Raw genomic sequence first — 20261 nt, 5'->3', positions numbered from 1 at the left:
TTCATCGAGTTGGTGATGCCATCTAACCATCTCATCCTTTGTCGTCCCCTTCTCTTCCTTCCCTCAATCTTTCCCAGCATCAGTGTCTTTTCAAATGAGTCAGCTTTTCACATCAGGTGGCCAAAGTGTTGGAGTTTCTGCTTCAGCATCAGCCCTTCCAATGGACACTCAGGACTGATCTCCTCTAGGATGGACTGGTTGGACCTCCTTGCAGTCCAAGGAACTCTCAAGTGTCTTCTCCAACATCAAAGTTCGAAAGCATCAATTCTCCGGCACTTAGCTTTCTTTATAGTCCAACTCTCACATCCATACATGACCACTGGAAAAACCATAGCCTTGACTAGATGGACCTTTGTTGGCAAAGTAATGTCTCTGCTTTTTAATATGCTGTCCAGGTTGATGATAACTGTCATTCCAATTGTATGTGTCTTTTCATTTCATGGCTGCAGTCACCATCTGCAGTGATTTTAGACCCAAAAAAATAAAATCAGCCACTGTTTCCACTGTTTACCCATCTATTTGCCATGAAGTGATGGGACTGGAAGCCATGGTCTTAGTTTTTTGAATGTTGAGCTTTAAACCAACATTTCCACTCTCCTCTTTCACTTTCGTCAAGAGGCTGTTTAATTATTCTTCACTTTCTGCCATAAGAGTGGTGTAATCTGCATATCTGAGGTTTTTTATATTTCTCTCAGAAATCTCGATTTCAGCTTGTGCTTCATCCAGCCCAGTGTTTCTCATGATGTACTCTGCATATAAGTTAAATAAGCAGGGAGACAATATGCAGCCTTGACATACTCCTTTTCCAATTGGGAACCAGTCTGTTGTTCCATGTTTATTTCTAACTGTTGCTTCCTGACCTGCATACAGATTTCTCAAGAGGCAGGTCAGGTGGTCTGGTATTCCCATCTCTTTCAGAATTTTCCACAGTTTATTGTGATCCACATAGACCAAAGGCTTTGGCATAGTCAATAAAGGAGAAATAGAGCTACTGATAGCTCTGGAGAAATAACTCCAGAAAGAATGAATGGATGGAGCCAAAATAACAACACCACCAAGTTGTGGATGGGACTGGTGATAGAAGCAAGATTCGATGCTGTAAAGAGCAATATTGCATAAGAACTTGGAATGTTAGGTCCATGAGTCAAGGCAAACTAGAAATGGTCAAATAGGAGATGGCAAGAGTGAACATCGACATTCTAGGAATCAGCGAACTAAGATGGACTGGAATGGGTGAATTTAACTCAGATGACCATTACTGTGGGCAGGAATCCCGTAGAAGAAATGGAGTAGCCATCATAGTCAACAAAAGAGTCCGAAATGCAGTACTTGGATGCAATCTCAAAAATGACAGAATGATCTCTGTTCATTTCCAAGGCAAACCATTCAATATCTCGGTCATCCAAGTCTATGCCCCAACCAGTAACGCTGAAGAAGCTGAAGTTGATCAGTTCTATGATCTATAAGACCTATAAGACCTTTTTAGAACTAACACCCCCAAAAGATGTTCTTTTCATTATAGGGGGTTGGAATGCAAAAGTAGGAATTCAAGAAACACCTGGAGTAACAGGCAAATTTGGCCTTGGAGTACAGAATGAAGCAGGGCAAAGGCTAATAGAGTTCTGCCAGAAGAATGGACTGGTCATAGCAAACACACTCTTCCAACAACAAAAGAGAAGACTCTACACATAGATATCACCAGATGGTCGACACCAAAATCAGATTGATTATATTCTTTGAAGCCAAAGATGGAGAAGCTCTATGCAGTCAGCAAAAACAAGACTGGGAGCTGACTGTGGCTCAGATCATGAACTCCTTATTGCCAAAATCAGACTGAAATTGAAGAAAGTGGAGGAAACCACTAGATGATTCAGGTATGACCTATATCAAATCCTTTATGACTATACAGTGGAAGTGAGAAATAGATTTAAGAGACTAGATCTGATAGAGTGCCTGATAAACTATGGATGGAGATTTGTGACATTATACAGGAGACAGGAGTCAACACCATCCCCAAGAAAAAGAAATGCAAAATATCAAAATGGCGTTTTTATTTCTAGCTTACTTCACTCTGTATAATAGGCCCCAGTTTCATCCACCTCATTAGAACTGATTCAAATGTATATAATATTATATAAGAAATGAATCGCTAGTCCAGGTTCAATGCAGGATACAGGAAGCTTGGGGCTGGTGCACTGGGATGACCCAGAGGGATGGTATGGGGAGGGAGGTGGGAGGGGGGTTCAGGATTGGGAACACATGTACACCTGTGGCAGACGCATGTTGATGTATGGCAAAACCAATATAATATTGTAAAGTAAAAAAAAATAATAATAAAAAAAGAAAATGAAAAAAAATCAAAATGGCTGTCTGAGGAGGCTTACAAATAGTTGTGAAAAGAAGGGAGGCAAAAAGCAAAGGAGAAAAGGAAAGATATACCCATTTGAATGCAGAGTTCCAAAGAATAGCAAGGCAAGATAAGAAAGCCTTCCTCAGGATCAATGCAAATACATAGAGGAAAACAACAGAATGGGAAAGACTAGAGATCTCTTCAAGAAAATTAGAGATACCAAGGGAACTTATACAAAGAAGGGCTCAATAAAGGACAGAAATGGTACGGACCTAACAGAACGAGAATATATTAAGAACAGGTGGCAAAAATACACAGAAGAACTGTACAAAAATATCTTCATGACCCAGATAATCACGATGGTGTGATCACTCACTTAATGCCAGACATCCTGGAATGTGAAGTCAAGTGAGCCTTAGGCAGCATCACTATGAACAAAGCTATTGGAGGTGATGGAATTCCAGTTGAGCTATTTCAAATCCTGAAAGATGATGCTTTGAAAATGTTGCACTAGATATGCCAGCAGATTTGGAAAACTCAGCAGTGGCCACAGGACTTGAAAAGGTCAGTTTTCATTCCAATCCCAAGAAAGGTAATGCCAAAGAATGCTCAAACTGCTGCACAATTGCACTCATCTCACACACTAGTAAGTAATGCTTAAAATTCTCCAAACTAGGCTTTAGCAATACGTGATCTGTGAACTTCCTGATGTTCCAGCTGGTTTTAGAAAAGGCCAAGGAACCACAGATCAAATTGCCAACCTCGGCTGGATCATTGAAAAAGCAAGAGAGTTCCAGAAAAACATCTATTTCTGCTTTATTGACTATGCCAAAGCCTTTGACTGTGTGGATCACAATAAACTGTGGGAAATTCTGAAAGAGATGGGAATACCAGACCACCTGACCTGCCTCTTGAGAAATCTGTATGCAGGTCAGGAAGCAACAATTAGAACTGGACATGGAACAACAGACTGGTTCCAAATAGGAAAAGGAGTACATCAAGGCTGTATATGGTCACCCTACTTATTTAACTTATATGAAGAGTACATCATGAGAAATGCTGGGCTGAAGGAAGCACAAGGTGGAATCAAGTTTGCCAGGAGAAATATCAGTAACCTCAGATATGCAGATGACTCCATCCTTATGGCAGAAAGTGAAGAAGAGCTAAAGAGCCTCTTGATGAAAGTAAAAGAAGAGGGTGAAAAAGTTGGTTTAAAGCTCAACATTCAGAAAACGAAGATCATGGCACCCGGTCCCATCACTTCATGGGAAATAGATGGGTAAACAGTGGAAACAGTGGCTGACTTTATTTTCGGGGCTCCAGAATCACTGCAGATGGTGATTGCAGCCATGAAATTAAAAAAGTTACCCCTTGGAAGGAAAGTTATGACCAATCTAGATAGCATATTAAAAAGCAGAGATATTACTTTGCCAACAAAGGTCCATCTAGTCAAGGCTATGGTTTTTCCAGAGGTCATGTGTGGATGTGAGAATTGGACTATAAAGAAAGCTGAGCACTGAAGAGTTGATGCTTTTGAACTGTTGGGTTGGAGAAGACTCTTGAGAGTCCCTTGGACTGCAAGGAGATCCAACCAATCCATCATAAGGCAGATCAGTCATGGGTGTTCATTGGAAGGACTGATGTTGAAGCTGAAACTCCAATACTTTGGCCACCTGATGTGATGAGCTAACTCATTGGAAAAGACCCTGATGGTGGGAAAGATTGAGGGCAGTAGGAGAAGGGGACGGCAGAGGATGAGATGGTTGGATGGCATCACTGACTCGATGAACATGGGTTTGGGTGGACTCCAGGTATTGGTGATGGACAGGGAGGCCTGGTGTGCTGCAGTTCATGGGGTTGCAAAGAGTCGGACACGACTGAGTGACTAAGCTGAACTGAACTCTTCTGCCTTTTCTAAAACCAGCTTGAACATCAGGAAGTTCACGGTTCACATATTTCTGAAGCCTGGCTTGGAGAATTTTGAGCATTACTTTGGTAGCATGTGAGATGAGTGCAATTATGCAGTAGCTAGAACATTCTTTGGCATTGCCTTTCTTTGGGATTGGAATGAAAACTGACCTTTTCCAGTCCTGTGGCCACTGCTGAGTTTTCCAAATTTGCTGGCCTATTGAGTGCAGCACTTTCACAGCATCATCTTTCAGATTTAAAATATCTCAACTGGAATTCCATCACCTCCACTAGCTTTGTTCATAGTGATGCTGCCTAAGGCTCACTCGACTTCACATTCCAGGATGTTTTTTCTAGGTGAGTGATCACACCATCATGGTTATCTGGGTCATGTAGATCTTTTCTGTACAGTTCTTCTGTATATTTTTGCCACCTCTTCTTAATATCTTCTACTTCCGTTAGATGCATACCATTTCTGTCCTTTATTTGCATGAAATATTACCTTTGTATCTCTAATTTTCTTGAAGAGATCTCTAGTCTTTCCCATTCTATTATTTCGCTCTATTTCTTTGCACTGATCACTGAGGAAGGCTTTCTTATCTCTCCTTGCTTGTCTTTGGAACTCTGCAATCAAATGGGTATATCTTTCCTTTTCTCTTTTGCTTTTCACTTTTCTGCTTTTCATAGCTATTTGTAAGGCCTCCTCAGACAGCCATTTTGTTTTTTGACATTTCTTTTTCTTGGGGATGGTCTTGATCCTTGTCTCCTGTACAACGTCACGAATCTCCGTCCATAGTTCTTTAGGCACTCTGTCTATCAGATATAGCCCCTTAAATCTATTTGTCACTTCCACTTTTTAATCATAAGGGATTTCATTTAGTTCATACCTGAATGGTCTAGTGTTTCCCTCACTTTCTTCAATTTAAGTCTGAATTTGGCAATAAGGAGTTCATGATCTGAGCCACAGTCAATTCCGAGTCTTGTTTTTGTTTACTGTATAGAGCTTCTCCATCTTTGGCTGCAAAGAATATAATCAATCTGATTTTGGTGTTGGCCATCTGGTGATGTCCATGTGTAGTGTCTTCTCTTGTGTTTTGGAAGAGGTTGTTTGCTATGACAAGTGTGTTCTCTTGGCCAAACTCTATTAGCCTTTGTGCTGCTTCATTCTGTACTCCAAGTCCAAATTTGCCTGTTATTCCAGGTGTTTCTTGACTTCCTACTTTGGCATTCCAGTCCCCTATAATGAAAAGGACATCTTTTGGGGGACGGGTGTTAGTTCTAAAAGGTCTTTTAGGTCTTCATAGAACCATTCAGCTTCAGCTTCTTCAGTGTTACTGGTCTGGACATGAACTTGGATTACCATGATATTGAATGGTTTGCCTTGGAAACGAACAGAGATTATTCTGTCGTTTTTGAGATTGCATCCAAGTACTGCATTCTGTACTCTTTTGTTGACCATGATGGCTACTCCATTTCTTCTAAGGGATTCCTGCCGACAGTAGTAGATACTAATGGTCATCTGAGTTAATTAACCCATTCCAGTCCATTTTGGTTTGCTGATTCTTAGAATATTGACGTTCACTCTTGCCATCTCCTGTTTGACAAATTCCAATTTGCCTTGATTCATGGACCTGAGATTCCAGGTTCCTATGCAATATTGTTCCCATTAGAGCTTGAAATTGTAATTATCTTTTTTTTTTTTTTTCTGGCTCTTGATTGTGAAAACTGATTAGTGTCTTTTACTATTGTGATTATGTAACTAATAATACTCCATACCACTGTAGGACGATTGGTCAACAGAAAGATAATAAAATTCTATATAACCAAAACTATCATTTACTGGAAAAACCTGTAATCACTTTTTAAAATCCAGGTACATATAAGAACTATGTTGGAATTTTTTTGCAAAATGCAAATGCCCAAGTACTGCTCTTTTTCTCCAAAGGTTCAGATATGTTTCTAATGAGCAGTCATGTTTTAAAAAACCTGTTATGTAAAGCAATTATCCTTCAACTAAAAAATTAAATTAAAGAAACCTGGACTATATAAAGCTCTTTTACTTTTACTGTTTCACTTTTTCTATTTTATATTAAGTCCTCCCATTTTACTTAGTTTCTGTTTTCCAACTTCTCCATCTCTTTTTTTCCCTGATATTCTTTCCCAAGCCTTTATCAAGCATACTACAAAAGCTTTTGTATACATATATATAAATAGTATGCATAAATATATATATATTTTAGAAAACATGTTTTTTTGGCTAACTAAAAATTTTATGATATTTTGATTATACATGTTTGACAGTATGAGTAGAATGCTAGATTTCTAGTTTAAAAGATAGAACTGCAACAAGCAACAAAGTTTTACTGTATAGCACAGGAACTATAATCAATATCTTGCAATAAAGCAAATTAAAAATAATATATGTGCATATGTTTAACTGAATCAAATTGCTGTGCACCTCGATATTATAAGTGAAGTATACTTCCATTTTATATATATATATATAATATAAAAGACATAGATGGTTGATAGTAAGAGGATTCAAAACAATACAACCATGCAAAGGGTTAGCATAGAAAAGTGGGAAAGGTGATATTAATACTAAACAAAGTAGAGTTAAATACAGTAAGTATTACCTGAGATAAATGGTAATAATGATATAAGGATCAATTAATCAGGAGTATATATAATTCATAAGTGTATTTGCACCCAATAAGAGAACTTAAAATATCTGAAAGAAAATTTGATAGACTAAAGGGAGGAGATATTTCCACAATTTTAGTTGGAAATTTTAACACCACTGCTTCAGTGATTGATACAACAACTAGGCAAGAAATCAGTAAATAGATGGAAGATCTGTATGACATTATCAATCACCTTTACTTCACCGACACTTATAGAATAGTATATCTAACAATTGCAGAATATAGATTATTTGCAAGAGCACACTGTACATTCATCTGGGTAGATCAAATGCCAGGCCATGAAACAAGTCTCAATAGAAAGAGAAATTTTGTATAGTAAGTTATCTGAGTCCACAGTTGCATCCCATTGCAAATTAATAACAATAATATATCTCCAAATATTTAGAAGTTCACCATCACACTTCTGGAAAACCCATGGATCAAAGAAGAAAACACAAAGGAATTTAGAAAATTTTTCAAATGGTATAATAATGAAAATAAAACATCAAAATTACTGGGAGGCAACAAAAGAGGGATAAGAAGAAAATTTATTGCTTTAAATGAATATATTATAAAAGAAAGGTATGAAAGCAATGCCCTAAGTTCCCATGTAAAGAAGCTAGAAAAGGAAAAGCAAAGTAAATCCAAAATAAGTAGAAACAATGAAATAATAGAACTAAGAGCTTAAGTCAATGAAATAGAAGACAAACCATGGAGAAAATTAGCAAAAGAATCCATTTTAAAAAACCATGGAATTTATAATGATCACCAAAATTAATGAAGAAAAAAGAGAAAGTACACCAATCATCAATATCAGGAATGAAAGAGGGAAACTACTATAGATCATGTTGTTGTTGTTTTTCAGTCCCTAAGTCATATCTGTGTCTTTGCGACCCAATGGACTGCAGCATGCCAGGCTCTTTTGTTCTCTACTGTCTCCAGAGTTTGCTCAAATTCATGTCCACTGAGTCAGTGATGCTATCTAACCATCTAATCTTCTGCTTCACCCTTCTCCTTTTGCCTTCAATCTTTCCGAGCATCGGGGTGTTTTCCAATGAGCTGGCTCTTCGCATCAGGTGGCCTTTGGTTTCAGTTTCAGCAACAGTCTTTTCAATGAATATTCAGGGTTTATTTCCTTTATGACTGACTGGTTTGATCTCCTTGCAGTCCAAGGGACTCTCAAGAGTCTTCTCCTACACCACAATTTGAAGGCATCAATCCTTTGCTGCTCAGCCTTCTTTATGGTCTCACACCTGTACATGACTACTGGAAAAAGTACCATAGCTTTGACTATATGGACCTTTGTCTGCAAAGTGATATCTCTGCTTTTTAATGCACTGTCTAGGTTTGTCATAGCTTTCCTTCCAGGGAGCAAGCGTCTTTTAATTACATGGCTGCAGTCACTGTCCACAGTGATTTTGGAGCCTAAGAAAATAAAGGTGGCTCAGATGGTAAGGAAGCTGCCTGCAATGCAGAAGACCCAGGTTCGATCCTTGGGTCAGAAAAGTCACCTGGAGAAGGCAATGGCGACCCACTCCAGTATTCTTGCCTAGAAAATTTCATGGACAGAGGAGCCTGGTGGGCTACAGTCCATGGGGTCACAAAGAGTTGGACACAACAGAGTAACGAACACAAGAAAATAAAATATGTCCCTACTCCCACTTCCCCACCCACTCCTATCTGCCACGAAGTTATAGGACTGGATGCCATGATCTTAGTTTTTTGAGTGTTGAGTTTCAAGTCAGCTTCTTCACTCTCCTCTTTCACTCTGATCAAGAGGCTTTTTTGTTCCTTTTCACTTTCTGCCATTGGAGTGGTATCATTTACATATCTGAGGTTACTGATATTTCTCCCAGGAATCTTGATTCCAGCCTGTGCTTCATCCAGCCCAGCATTTCACATGATGTACTCTGCATATAAGTTAAATAAGCAGGGTGACAATATACAGTCTTGTCATACTCCTTTCCCAATTTGGAACCAGTCAGTTGTTTCATTCTAACTGTTGCTTCTTGACCTGCATACAGGTTTCTCAGGAATAGATAAGGTGATCTAGTACTCCCATCTCTTTAAGAATCTTCAACAGTTTGTTGTGGTCCACCCCTAGATAGCATGTTGAAAACCAGAGATATTACTTAGCCAACAAAGGTCCATCTAGTCAAGGCTATGTTTTTTCCAGTGGTCATGTATGGACGTGAGAGTTGGACTGTGAAGAAGCCTGAACGCTGAAGAATTGATGCTTTTGAACTGTGGTGTTGGAGAAGACTCTTGAGAGTCCCTTTGGACTGCAAGGAGGTCCAACCAGTCCATCCTAAAGGAGATCAGTCCTAGGTGTTCATTGGAGGGACTGATGCTGAAGCTGAAACTCCAATATTTTGGCCACCTCATGTGAAGAGTTGACTCATTGGAAAAGACTCTGATGCTGGGAGAGATTAGGGGCAGGAGGAGAGGGGACGACAGAGGATGAGATGGCTGGATGGCATCACCGACTCAATGGACATGAGTTTGGGTGAACTCTGGGAGTTGGTGATGGACAGGGAGGCCTGGCGTGCTGTGATTCATGGGGTCGCAAAGAGTCAGACACGACTGAGTGACTGAACTGAACTGAACTGACTGACACAATTAAAGGCCTTAGTGTAGTCAGTGAAGCAGAAGTAGATGTTTTTCTGGAATTCCTGTGCTTTCTCCATGATCGAACAAATGTTGGCAATTTGATCTCTGGTTCCTTTGCCTTTTCTAAACTCAACTTTTACATCTGAAAGTTCATGTACTGCTAAGGTCTAGCTTTAAGGATTTTGAGTATATCCTAGCTAGTGTGTTTCTGAAACTTGCAAATCTTGGCAATGGGAGAAACAGCACCATAAATGGGTTCCAGGTTCATAGTGGATATTACCTCCTAGCAGCCTGAGCTGTGATTCTCCTTGCCACATGCTCCATACAGAAAGCATACCAATTCACCCTAAACGTTTTGAGCACCACAGGATCTGCTACATGATAAGAGTCAAGAGGCTGACCTACTAGCATGGAGAGTCTGTTTTAGCTGTGGATCCACATTAGCCTGGGTGTGGTAGGAATAACAAGTGCTTTTTGAATTCTTGGATGGTGGCCAAAATCTCTGCAATTATCATAAGGATAAACTACCCCATTTTACTTCCTCTATTTATAAGAAAGGTGATGTGCTCCTTCTGAACCTCATAGCTCTTTCTCCAGTGGCCAGGGAGTATGGGGCAGTAGACAGGAGATGAGAGTCTGTCTCTGCCCAGAAATTTCTGAAGTCAGGAGGCTTCCTGGAGCAGTCTATTCCAGCAGGGTGAGCAGAGACCATTATGTGGTGGATTATGGAAGAAAAGGATGGGGACAAACTTCCACACCCAGTCTTAACTCTGCATCCCTCAGAAGCGGCAGAAGATGATTTCAGTGTTTTCAGAGGTACAACCAGTTGGAGCACAGAGATTATAGGAAGCAACAGAACGTTAGGATAGCCCTGACACTTACCAGACACATAGAAATAGATGACCATTCATCACCATATTTATCCTCACAGCAATGATTGTGAGGGAGGCATGTATAGCCTGGCCCATAAAAAGCCCTCAATAAATGAAAAAAAAAAATTATGCACAGTCCTCTCAAGTCTACCCAGGTCCAAAATCCCTTGCTATCATATAAAATGCAAAATGTGTCAATTGATTAATTATTTAATTAATACCTGCCGATACTATAGTAGGAGTACAGATGAGAAGAAGACCCACTCCCCCACATCCAAATTTCAGCCTGTTTCTCTCCTGGCTGCTGACTTGGACTTGCATAGCTAAGTCTGGTAGCTCACATCTTAACGGATAAGTCATTCTTTAACACGAGTAGGTCATAATACTGAGATAAAAAGGTAAACCCCAGCTCTGGTGAGAGAACAGAGGACTTTCTTTGACATCTGCATCCTGAGGAACTCCTCGAGCAGGAGGTGACACTTTGCAGCTTTGGGGACCCCTAGACCGGGATGGCAAGATGTGAGTTGCAGACACCCACAGCCTATAAGATATTTATGAATAACTGGGGAGACACCCGAGCCCACCCACTCAGCGGGCACATCTTCAATCAGGACAGACTGTGACAGTCTTGCTTCTTTTCCCTAGGAGGACGATTTCAGTGAGCACAAGCTTTTAATGACTGCCCTCTGACCTCCTTGCCTCGGCCTTCCATGCGCCCAGCTCGTGCTGCCTCCCTCCAAGGCCACGTGAGCCTTGTGCCTGCATGAGCCCCTGCCAGGTCTCACGGCCATGTGGAACTGGGTGTGACTGTGGATGTCGGCACAGAAGGAAAGGATGACAGCTTCACCTGAGAAGCAGAATAGGCAGCGATCAACCCCATGTTGAACCAGGTCAACACCTGCCTGGACCACCTGAAGGAGAGGAATGTCCACCTCCCTGGCCACTTCCAGGAGTGCTTGAATCTAACTGGCAGACGCATTTTGAGTTCCAGCAGCCATGCTCAGAGGCCCCAAGCGATTGGCAGCCCCTAGTGGAGCCCTAAGGGCTCAGGAGCCAGGCCTCAACCCTGCCTGCCTGAGCCAGGCTTTAGCCTGAGCCCTCACCACCTGGCTTAGGGCGGCCTGCAGATGTCCTAGGGGATCTGCCTGCCTGGGCCATCCTTCTGGTACTTCTCTTTGTGTCCCTGGCATACCCCCACCTCCTGGCAGGTGTGGGCCTGTGACCCACCCAACTTGCCTGACTGCCCAACTCCTGGATGCTCTCACTCTGCCCAGGCCTTGAGTGTTCACATTGAACTAGTCTCCAAAAGTGTGTGCACACTCACATACACACACATAAAAGGTCCTTAATATTCTCAAGTTTATATAATATGTGCAAATCTCATACAAAAGAAGGGGTTAGGCTTGGTTTGGTGGATTCTAAATGGAGGCCTAAATGTCCCTTTTGAGAGGGTCCTTGGCTTTATCAGGGGAGTTCGAATGCCTTCAGGCTTGACATCAACCACAATTACAAAAATGCATATGCTAAGCAGTGTGCAGATGTTACCTGATGGTAAGTGTTCCTGGGAACTGGTAGAATAATCCCAGAGGAGGGGGTCAGGATCTCCCTGAGCCTTCTGAGTTTCAGCCTCTGAGAAGAACCCTTTTTTCCTAACCTCCATAAGCACTCCCTCCACTCTGTGCTAGGTATTACTGCAGGGGTGTCCTTGATCCCTTGGCAGTTGTTTTGCCTTAAAGGCAGTTTCCAGTTACTCTCTGGAAGGTGTGTATCTGTCCTGATTCCCTCTGTAAGTTTCCAGCATCAACTGGTACAGGTACTTTGGGGCGAGGCCTAGAGGAAGTTTCACAAGTGTTACAATGGATTCATCTGACCATCCTCTATTCTAAGGACTCTGGGTGTGAAAAAATCATGCCTGGGAATTGAACATGAGCTATTCCTTTGTTAGGCTAGTGTGGTGACTAAAATGCTAGACACTTCTATCATGAAGTGGCCCCTTTTCCTCTGCACATAAATACATAGGGCCCATGGAATGGAATAAACGGACAGCAATTATTGAATCATATCATGAAAATGACAGTTTAATCCTTCTCAGTAGGAATGACTTCATCTTTGCACTATAAGCATTTTATCTTTCCAACTTGGGGACAAAGGAGGGTTAATAAGCAGTTGATTTCAGTACTTCTTTTCCCCGGAAAAGATTAGTGCAAGCTATTCAGGATTCTATCATTCCCTTTGTCAGCGAATTAAAAAGAAATGGAAATATGATTCAGTCAGGACCAGTGAGAGGTGAAAAGTGCACTAGGGTGCTTCTAAGGAATGTTTTCCCTCTCCTAAGAACTAAATGCACAGAGGGGTGGTCCTTTTGTTTTCCCTGTGGAAATTGTTAGATCTGGATGTGACTCCTGGGAACTGCTGTAGCCATCTTGCCAAGAGCCTGATAATGAAGCCAAATCATGGAGGATGACAGATACAAGGGAATCACAAAGAAGTGAAACTGGAGCTCTGTGTCTAGAGCCTGCTATACCTCTGGACCTCTCCACTGATGACACTAAAAAAAAGGGGGGGGGAGCTCTTATTAAGTATGTAACAGGTATTGGAAACACATGTATATGGTTTCCTCTGTGTGTGTATCTTGCTCAATGTAAATTATTAGAGTCACTGGACTTCCTTGGAGAAGGCAATGGCACCCCACTCTAGTACTCTTGCCTGGAAAATCCAATGGATGGAGGAGCCTGGTAGGCTGCAGTCCATGGGGTCATGAAGAGTCAGACGCGACTGAATGACTTCACTTTCACTTTTCACTTTCATGCATTGGAGAAGGAAATGGCAACCCACTCCAGTGTTCTTGCCTGGAGAATCCCAGGGACAGAGGAGCCTGGTGGGCTGCCGTCTCTGGGGTCGCACAGAGTCAGACACGACTGAAGCGATTTAGCAGTAGCAGGACTTCCTTGGTGGTACAGTGGATAAGAATCTGCCTACCAATGTAGGGGACACAGGTTTGATCCCTGGTCTTGGAAGATACCACATGCGTGGAACAACTAAGCCCATGTGCCACAACTACCAAGCCCACATGCAGCCACTACTGAAGCCTGTGCACCTAGAACCTGTGTTCCACAACAAGAAGCCACTGCAGTGAGAAGCCCATGCACCACAACAAAGAGTAGTCCTCACTCTCCACAACCAGACAAAGCCCACATGAAGCAATGAAGCCCCAGCACAACCAAAAAAAAAAAAAAAGTCATTTAAAAACTAAATTATTAAAGTCACTGAAGTCAAGTATTAGCCATCATCCAAATTGGTACTGATTTATGGAAGGAGTTTGATGCAAATAAATTAGATGAATAAAGGGAGGCTGAAGAAGGGGAGGAGATTTGCTTAAGGTCACTCTGAAAGTTAGTAGCAGATATAAGACTAGAATCCTAGTATTGGCCTAGGAGAGGCTGCAACTCTCCAAATATTCTAGAATGCTAATGAAGAGTAGCAGGGACAAGAAAAAGAGATATCAAAATGACAGACTTTCAAGAGGCATCTCTCTAAATGACCTGTCATCAGATATATTTTTAAAATATGCATTTTAAAATAATATATCAACAGAGGGATGGCTTGGGAAAACTAGCTGTCTCAGCCTGACATATATCTCTGCCCATCTCAAGATTTAGGATATGGCACTGTGGGCAGAGTGAGCTCTACAGGAAAGGTACCCCTCACCTCTCTTTTCCTAATCTAGACTTCCCTTTGCTTCAGTTCTCCTCTTCCCAGGTCGTAGACCTGGCCTGTGAGGAAGACACATAAGCAGCCCAGCAGATGCTTCATCCGTGGCACTAATTCATGATGCTCACTTGACAGAACTGTTGTATGTCAAGATTCAAAGTCATTCAACTTCTCCACCTGTGCAGGCACAGACTAAAATGAAGACATAGACTGCCACATAGGGGTTATTTATCAGTTTAGTTCAGTTCAGTTCAGTCTCTCAATAGTGTCTGATGCTGTGAAAGCCCATGCACTGCAGCACACCAGGCTTCCCTGTCCATCACCAACTCCTGGGACATATCCAAATCATGTCCATTGAGTCAGTAATGCCATCCAACCACCTCATCCTCTGTCATCCCCTTCTTCTCCTGGGTTCAATCTTTCCCAGCATCAGGGTCTTTTCCAATGACTCTGTTCTTCGCATCAGGTGGCCAAAAGATTGGAGTTTCAGCTTCAGCATCAGTCCTTCCAATGAATATTCAGGACTGACTACCTTTTGGATTGACTGGTTGGGTCTCCTTGCAGTCCAAGGGACTCTCAACAGTCTTCTCCAACACCACAGTTCAAACACATCAATTCTTTGCTCAGCTTTCTTTATGGGCCAACTCTCACGTGCATACATGACCAGGGAAAAGCCATAGCTTTGATAGATGTACCTTTGTCAGCAAAATGTCTCTGCTTTTTAATATGCTGTCTAGGTTGGTCATAGCTTTTCTTCTAAGGAGCAAATGTCTTTTAATTTCATGGCTGCAGTCACCATCTGCAGTGATTTTGGAGCCCAAGAAAATAAAGTCTGTCACTGTGTCCATTGTTTCCCCATGTATTTTCCATGAAGTGATGGCACTGGATGCCATGATCTTAGTTTTCTGAATGTTGTGTTTTAGGTCAGCTTTTTCACTTTCCTCTTTCACATTCATCAAGACGCTCTTTAGTTCCTTTTTGCTTTCTGCCATAACGGTGGTGACATTTTCATATCTGAGGTTATCGATATTTCTCCCAGCAATCTTTGCTGAGAGAATGCACTGCTCATAGCAAACATACTCTTCCAACAACACAAGAGACGACTCTACACATGGACATCACCAGATGGTCAATACTGAAATCAGGTTGATTATATTCTTTGCAGCTGAAGATGGAGAAGCTTTATGCTGCTGCTGTTGCTGCTAAGTCGCTTCAGTAATGTCCAACTCTGTGTGACCCCAAAGATGGCAGCCCATCAGGATCCCCCATCCCTGGGATTCTCCAAGCAAGAATACTGGAGTGGGTTGCCATTTCCTCCTCCAATGCATGAAAGTGAAAAGTGAAAGTGAAGTCGTTCAGTCGTGTCTGACTCTTCGCGACCCCATGGACTGCAGCCTACCAGGCTCCTTCATCCATGGGATTTTCTGGGCAAGAGTACTGGAGTGGGGTGCCATTGCCTTCTCCAGGAGAAGCTCTATACCATCAGCAAAAACAAGAATGGAAACTGACTGTGGCTCAGATCATGAACTCCTTATTGCCAAATTCAGACTTAAATTGAAGAAAGTAGGGAAAACAACTAGACCATTCAGCTATGACCTAAATCACTTCATGGAAAATAGATGGGAAACAGTGGCTGATTTTATTTATTTATTTATTTATTTATTGGCTCCAAAACCACTGCAGATGGTGATTGCAGCCATGAAATTAAAAGACGCTTACTTCTTGGAAGGAAAGTTTTGACCAACCTAGAAAGTGTATTAGAAAGCAGAGACATTACTTTGCCAGCAATGGTCCATCTAGTCAAGGCTATGGTTTTTCCAGCAGTCGTATGGGTGTGAGAGTTGGACTATAAAGAAAGCTGAGTGCAGAAGAATTGATGCTTTTGAACTATGGTGTTGGAGAAGACTCTTTTGCATCCCTTGGACTGCAAGGAGATCCAACCAGTCCAACCTAAAGCAGATCAGACCTGGGTGTTCATTGGAAGGACTGATGTGGAAGATGAAACCCCAATACTTTGGCCACCTGATGCAAAGAGCTGACTCATTTGAAAAGACCCTGATGCTGGGAAAGATTGATAGCAAGAGGAGAAGGGGACGACAGAGGATGAGATGGTTTGATGGCATCACAGAATCAATGGACATGAGTTTGGGTAAACTCCGGGAGCTGGGGCTATACAGGGAGGCCTGGTGTGCTGCAGTTCATGGGGTCCCAAATAGTCAGACATGACTGAGCGACTGAACTGAACTGAACTGAAATAAAATCCCTTATGATTATACAGTGGAAGGGACAAATATTTTCAAGGGATTAGATCTGATAGAGTGCCTGAAGAACTAGGGATGGAGGTTTGTGCCATTGTATGGGAGGCAGTGATCAAGACCATCACCAAGAAAAAGAAATACAAAAAGGCAAAACAGTTGTCTGAGCAGTCCTTAAAAATAGCTGAGCAAAGAAGAGAAACTAAGGGCAAAGAAGAAAAGGAAAAATATACCCACTTGAATGCAGAGCTCCAAAGAATAGCAAGGACAGATAAGAAAGTCTTCTTAAGTGATCAATGTGAAGAAACAGAGGAGAAGAATAGAATAGGAAAGACTAGAGATCTTTTCAGGAAACCTAGAGATACCCAGGGAATATTTCACCCAAAGGTGGGCACAATAAAGGACAGAAACGATATGGACCTAACAGAAGCAGAACATATTAAATAAATTAAAACACTATTTTTCATGATAAGGTTTCTGATTGAAGGTTGAAAAATCTAACATTCAGAATGCAGGAAAACAGTCACTTGCACATCATTCATGAGGGGATGAGGAACAATAAAAATATCATGAAGAAAGATTCTTAAATATCTTATAAATGAAGACTAGGAATGAACTTAATCAGATAATTGATACAGCATTACATTCAGCTAAATATTGAAGACAAAAATAAAAGGCACTTATCTATTTTAAAAGAAATATAAAATACAACATTTGTATTAGTCAGAGTCCTCCATAGCAACAGAACTAATAAGATGTACTATGTGGTGTGTGTGTGTGTGTAAAGAGAGAGAGAGACAGAGACTGAAAAAGATTCACAAAGAGATTGATTATAAGGAATTGGCACACAGTTACAATAGATAACAATTGAACAGGAAAGACTAGAGATCTATTCAAGAAAATTAGAGATACCAAGGGAACATTTCATGCAAAGATGGGCACAATAAAGGACAGAAATGGTAGGGGCCTAACAGAAGCAGAAGATATTAAAAAGAGGTGGCAAGAATACACAGAAAAACTATACAAAGAGAGCTTAATGACCCATATAACTATGATTGTGTGATCACTCATTTAGAGCCAGACATGGTGGAATGCGAAGTCAAGTGGACCTTAGGAAGCATCACTATGAACAAAGCTAGTGGAGGTGATAGAATTCCAGCTGAGCTATTTCAAATCCTAAAAGATGATGGTGTGAAAGTGCTGCACTCAGTATGCCAGCAAATTTGGAAAACTCAGCAGTGGCTACAGGACTGGAAAAGGTCAGTTTGATTCCCATCCCAAAGAAAGGTAATGCCAAAGAATGTTCAAACTATTGCACAATTGTACTCATCTCACATACTAGCAGAGTAATGCTCAAGATTCTCCAAGACAGGCTTGAACAGTACATGAACCATGAACTTCCAGAAGTTCAAGATGGATTTAGAAAAAGCAGAGGAACTAGAGATTAAATTGCTAACATCTGTCAGATTATCAAAAAAGCAAGAGAGTTCCAATAAAACATCTACTTCTGCTTTATTGACTATGCCAATGACTTTCACTGCGTGGATCACAACAAAATGTGGAAAATTCTTCAAGAGATGGGAATACCAGACCACCTTACCTGCCTCCTGAGAAATCTGTATGCAGGTCAAGAAGCAACAGTTAGACAGAAATCTGTATGCAGATCAAGAAGCAACAGGCATGGAACACAGACTGGTTCAAAATTGGGAATGGAGTATGTCAAGGCTGTATATTATCACTCTGCTTATTCAACTTATAGGCAGAGTACATCATGCAAAATGCCGGGCTGGATGAAGCACAAGCTGGCATCATGATTGCTGGGAGAAATATCAAAAACCTCAGGGGTTATTTATAGTGGAGGAGAAAATGGTCCAAATATTTGCTCTGTGCTCACACTTGGGCAAGCAATTTCCCTATAAGAATCTTAATTTCCTTGCCTATAACATGAGAGTGTTGTCCTTGAATAGTAGTTCTCAAACTCAGCTCCACAAAAATCTGTATGCTTTTAGTCATTCATAATTTGGGGAACTCTTCCCTCAGGTATTCTGGTTCAGTAGGTGTGGAGTTAGCAAAGTCAATGCCCGGACAGGTGTGAAACAAAAATAAAAACAATCCATCAGGGCTTCCATAGGCCCCATGTAGGAAATCTGGGATGTAGATGTTAAAAGGTGCTCGTCCTACAATGGTAACCAGGTTTCCTCACTCTAGGGCTCTGAAAGCCTTTAACAGTCTAATGTAAGTTGTGAACTATCAATAGATGTTAACATTATGCAACATTCTCAAAAGCATTTGACCATAGAACCAACACCTACTAACAGTCCAGGCACAACAGCATTTTCCAGATCACAGTTAAGAAAATCCTAGAGTAGGTGTCTTAGCTCAGATTGTCAAAACAAAGTATCATAGAGTAGGTAGCTTAAACTACAGAAATCTATTTCTCACAAATTTGGAGGCTGTTAACTCCAAGATTAAGGCGCCAGCATACCATTGCCTTCTCCCTATGTCCTCACATGGCCTTTCCTCAGTGTGTGTGGGCAGAAGGAGATCTTTCTCTCTCTCCCTCTTCTTATAAGCCCTGTTGGATTAAGACTCCCCACCCATGACCTCTTTTAAATTTATCTCAAAAACTTTCTATCTTCAAATATAATAAAATTAGAGTTAAGTCTTGAAAAGACTAATTTGGGGCGAAGAGTGGTTACACAAGTCAGGCAACAGCACTAGAAGATATCCAAGGCCACTCCAAGTCTATATCCTAAGATTCTCAGTGAACCATTTTGTTTTGATGAATCATTGTTCACAATATGAAGGAATTTCCGGTGGGAAAATAGTATAGATAACCTCACAGAGGTGTATTTTATAAGTGTTCTTAGTGCCTCCAATGAAAGATATTGCCAAAGAACAAAGTATTACCATGATGACAAATCCTTTGGGGGTGGGGGAGGGGAGATTGTCCTTTCTATTAATACTGGAACCAAAATAAGAACCAATATTCTGAACCTGCTCAGAACACTAGTCTATATCACCTTACCACTTCTAACTCAGATGGTGAAAAGCCACGCCTTATTTATCATCATGTCAATACAAATAACCAATAAATGATCTGTAACAGGAATAAAAATAGAAAAGAGTTTTATTTGAACCAAACTGAGGGCTATAGCCTAGGGAACAACTTATCAGTAACGCTCAGAAGCTGTGCTGGAGAAGCATGGTTTTCATCACAGTTTTATATCTTTTCAGAACAAAGAACCATCAAACAGAAACATGCAGGGGTACATTCCTTCAAGATTTCAAAAGGGATTAGCATGTACAGAGTGAATTAGCAGGACCTTGGTATCTGGGAAGGAAAATTTATCTTTAAAGGAATACTAGCACAAGCATCATAAGAGAGGATAGCACTTATCCCTACCTTCAAAGTGGACATACTTTACTTCTGGATAATGAATTCTTTTCTTAATGGCTAAAGCAGATGAACACTGCATGATAAACAGGTCATAAGACAGGTTGTTCTGGTTAATATAAAATTCAAGCTAAGTCACATATAAGTCAGAATGACTTCCCCATAGCTCAGTTGTGAAAATTTCTTGCATCAATCACAAAGTTTTATTGATCCCAAACAGTAGTCTAAAACTGTAATCTTGCATCTGAACTTTGCACAACATTCAAGTTGTGGGCTATATGCTTATTTTCTCCCCCACTCTCCTGGAGGTAGAAAGGAGATTCCTTTTATTTTCTACTCCTCTTAGGATATGGAGAGAGAACACTGAGCTGAACTTCTAACCCCTTGCAAATCCACAGATGTTTCCTTTACACCCATTTTTGATTCTGTGTTCACCCTAGGGGATTAGAAGGGATTCATACACCTTGAGTAAGC

The sequence above is a fragment of the Bos mutus genome, chromosome X (assembly GCF_027580195.1).
Source record: "Bos mutus isolate GX-2022 chromosome X, NWIPB_WYAK_1.1, whole genome shotgun sequence".
NCBI lineage: Eukaryota > Metazoa > Chordata > Mammalia > Artiodactyla > Bovidae > Bos > Bos mutus.
This window is presented reverse-complemented; position numbering follows the sequence as displayed.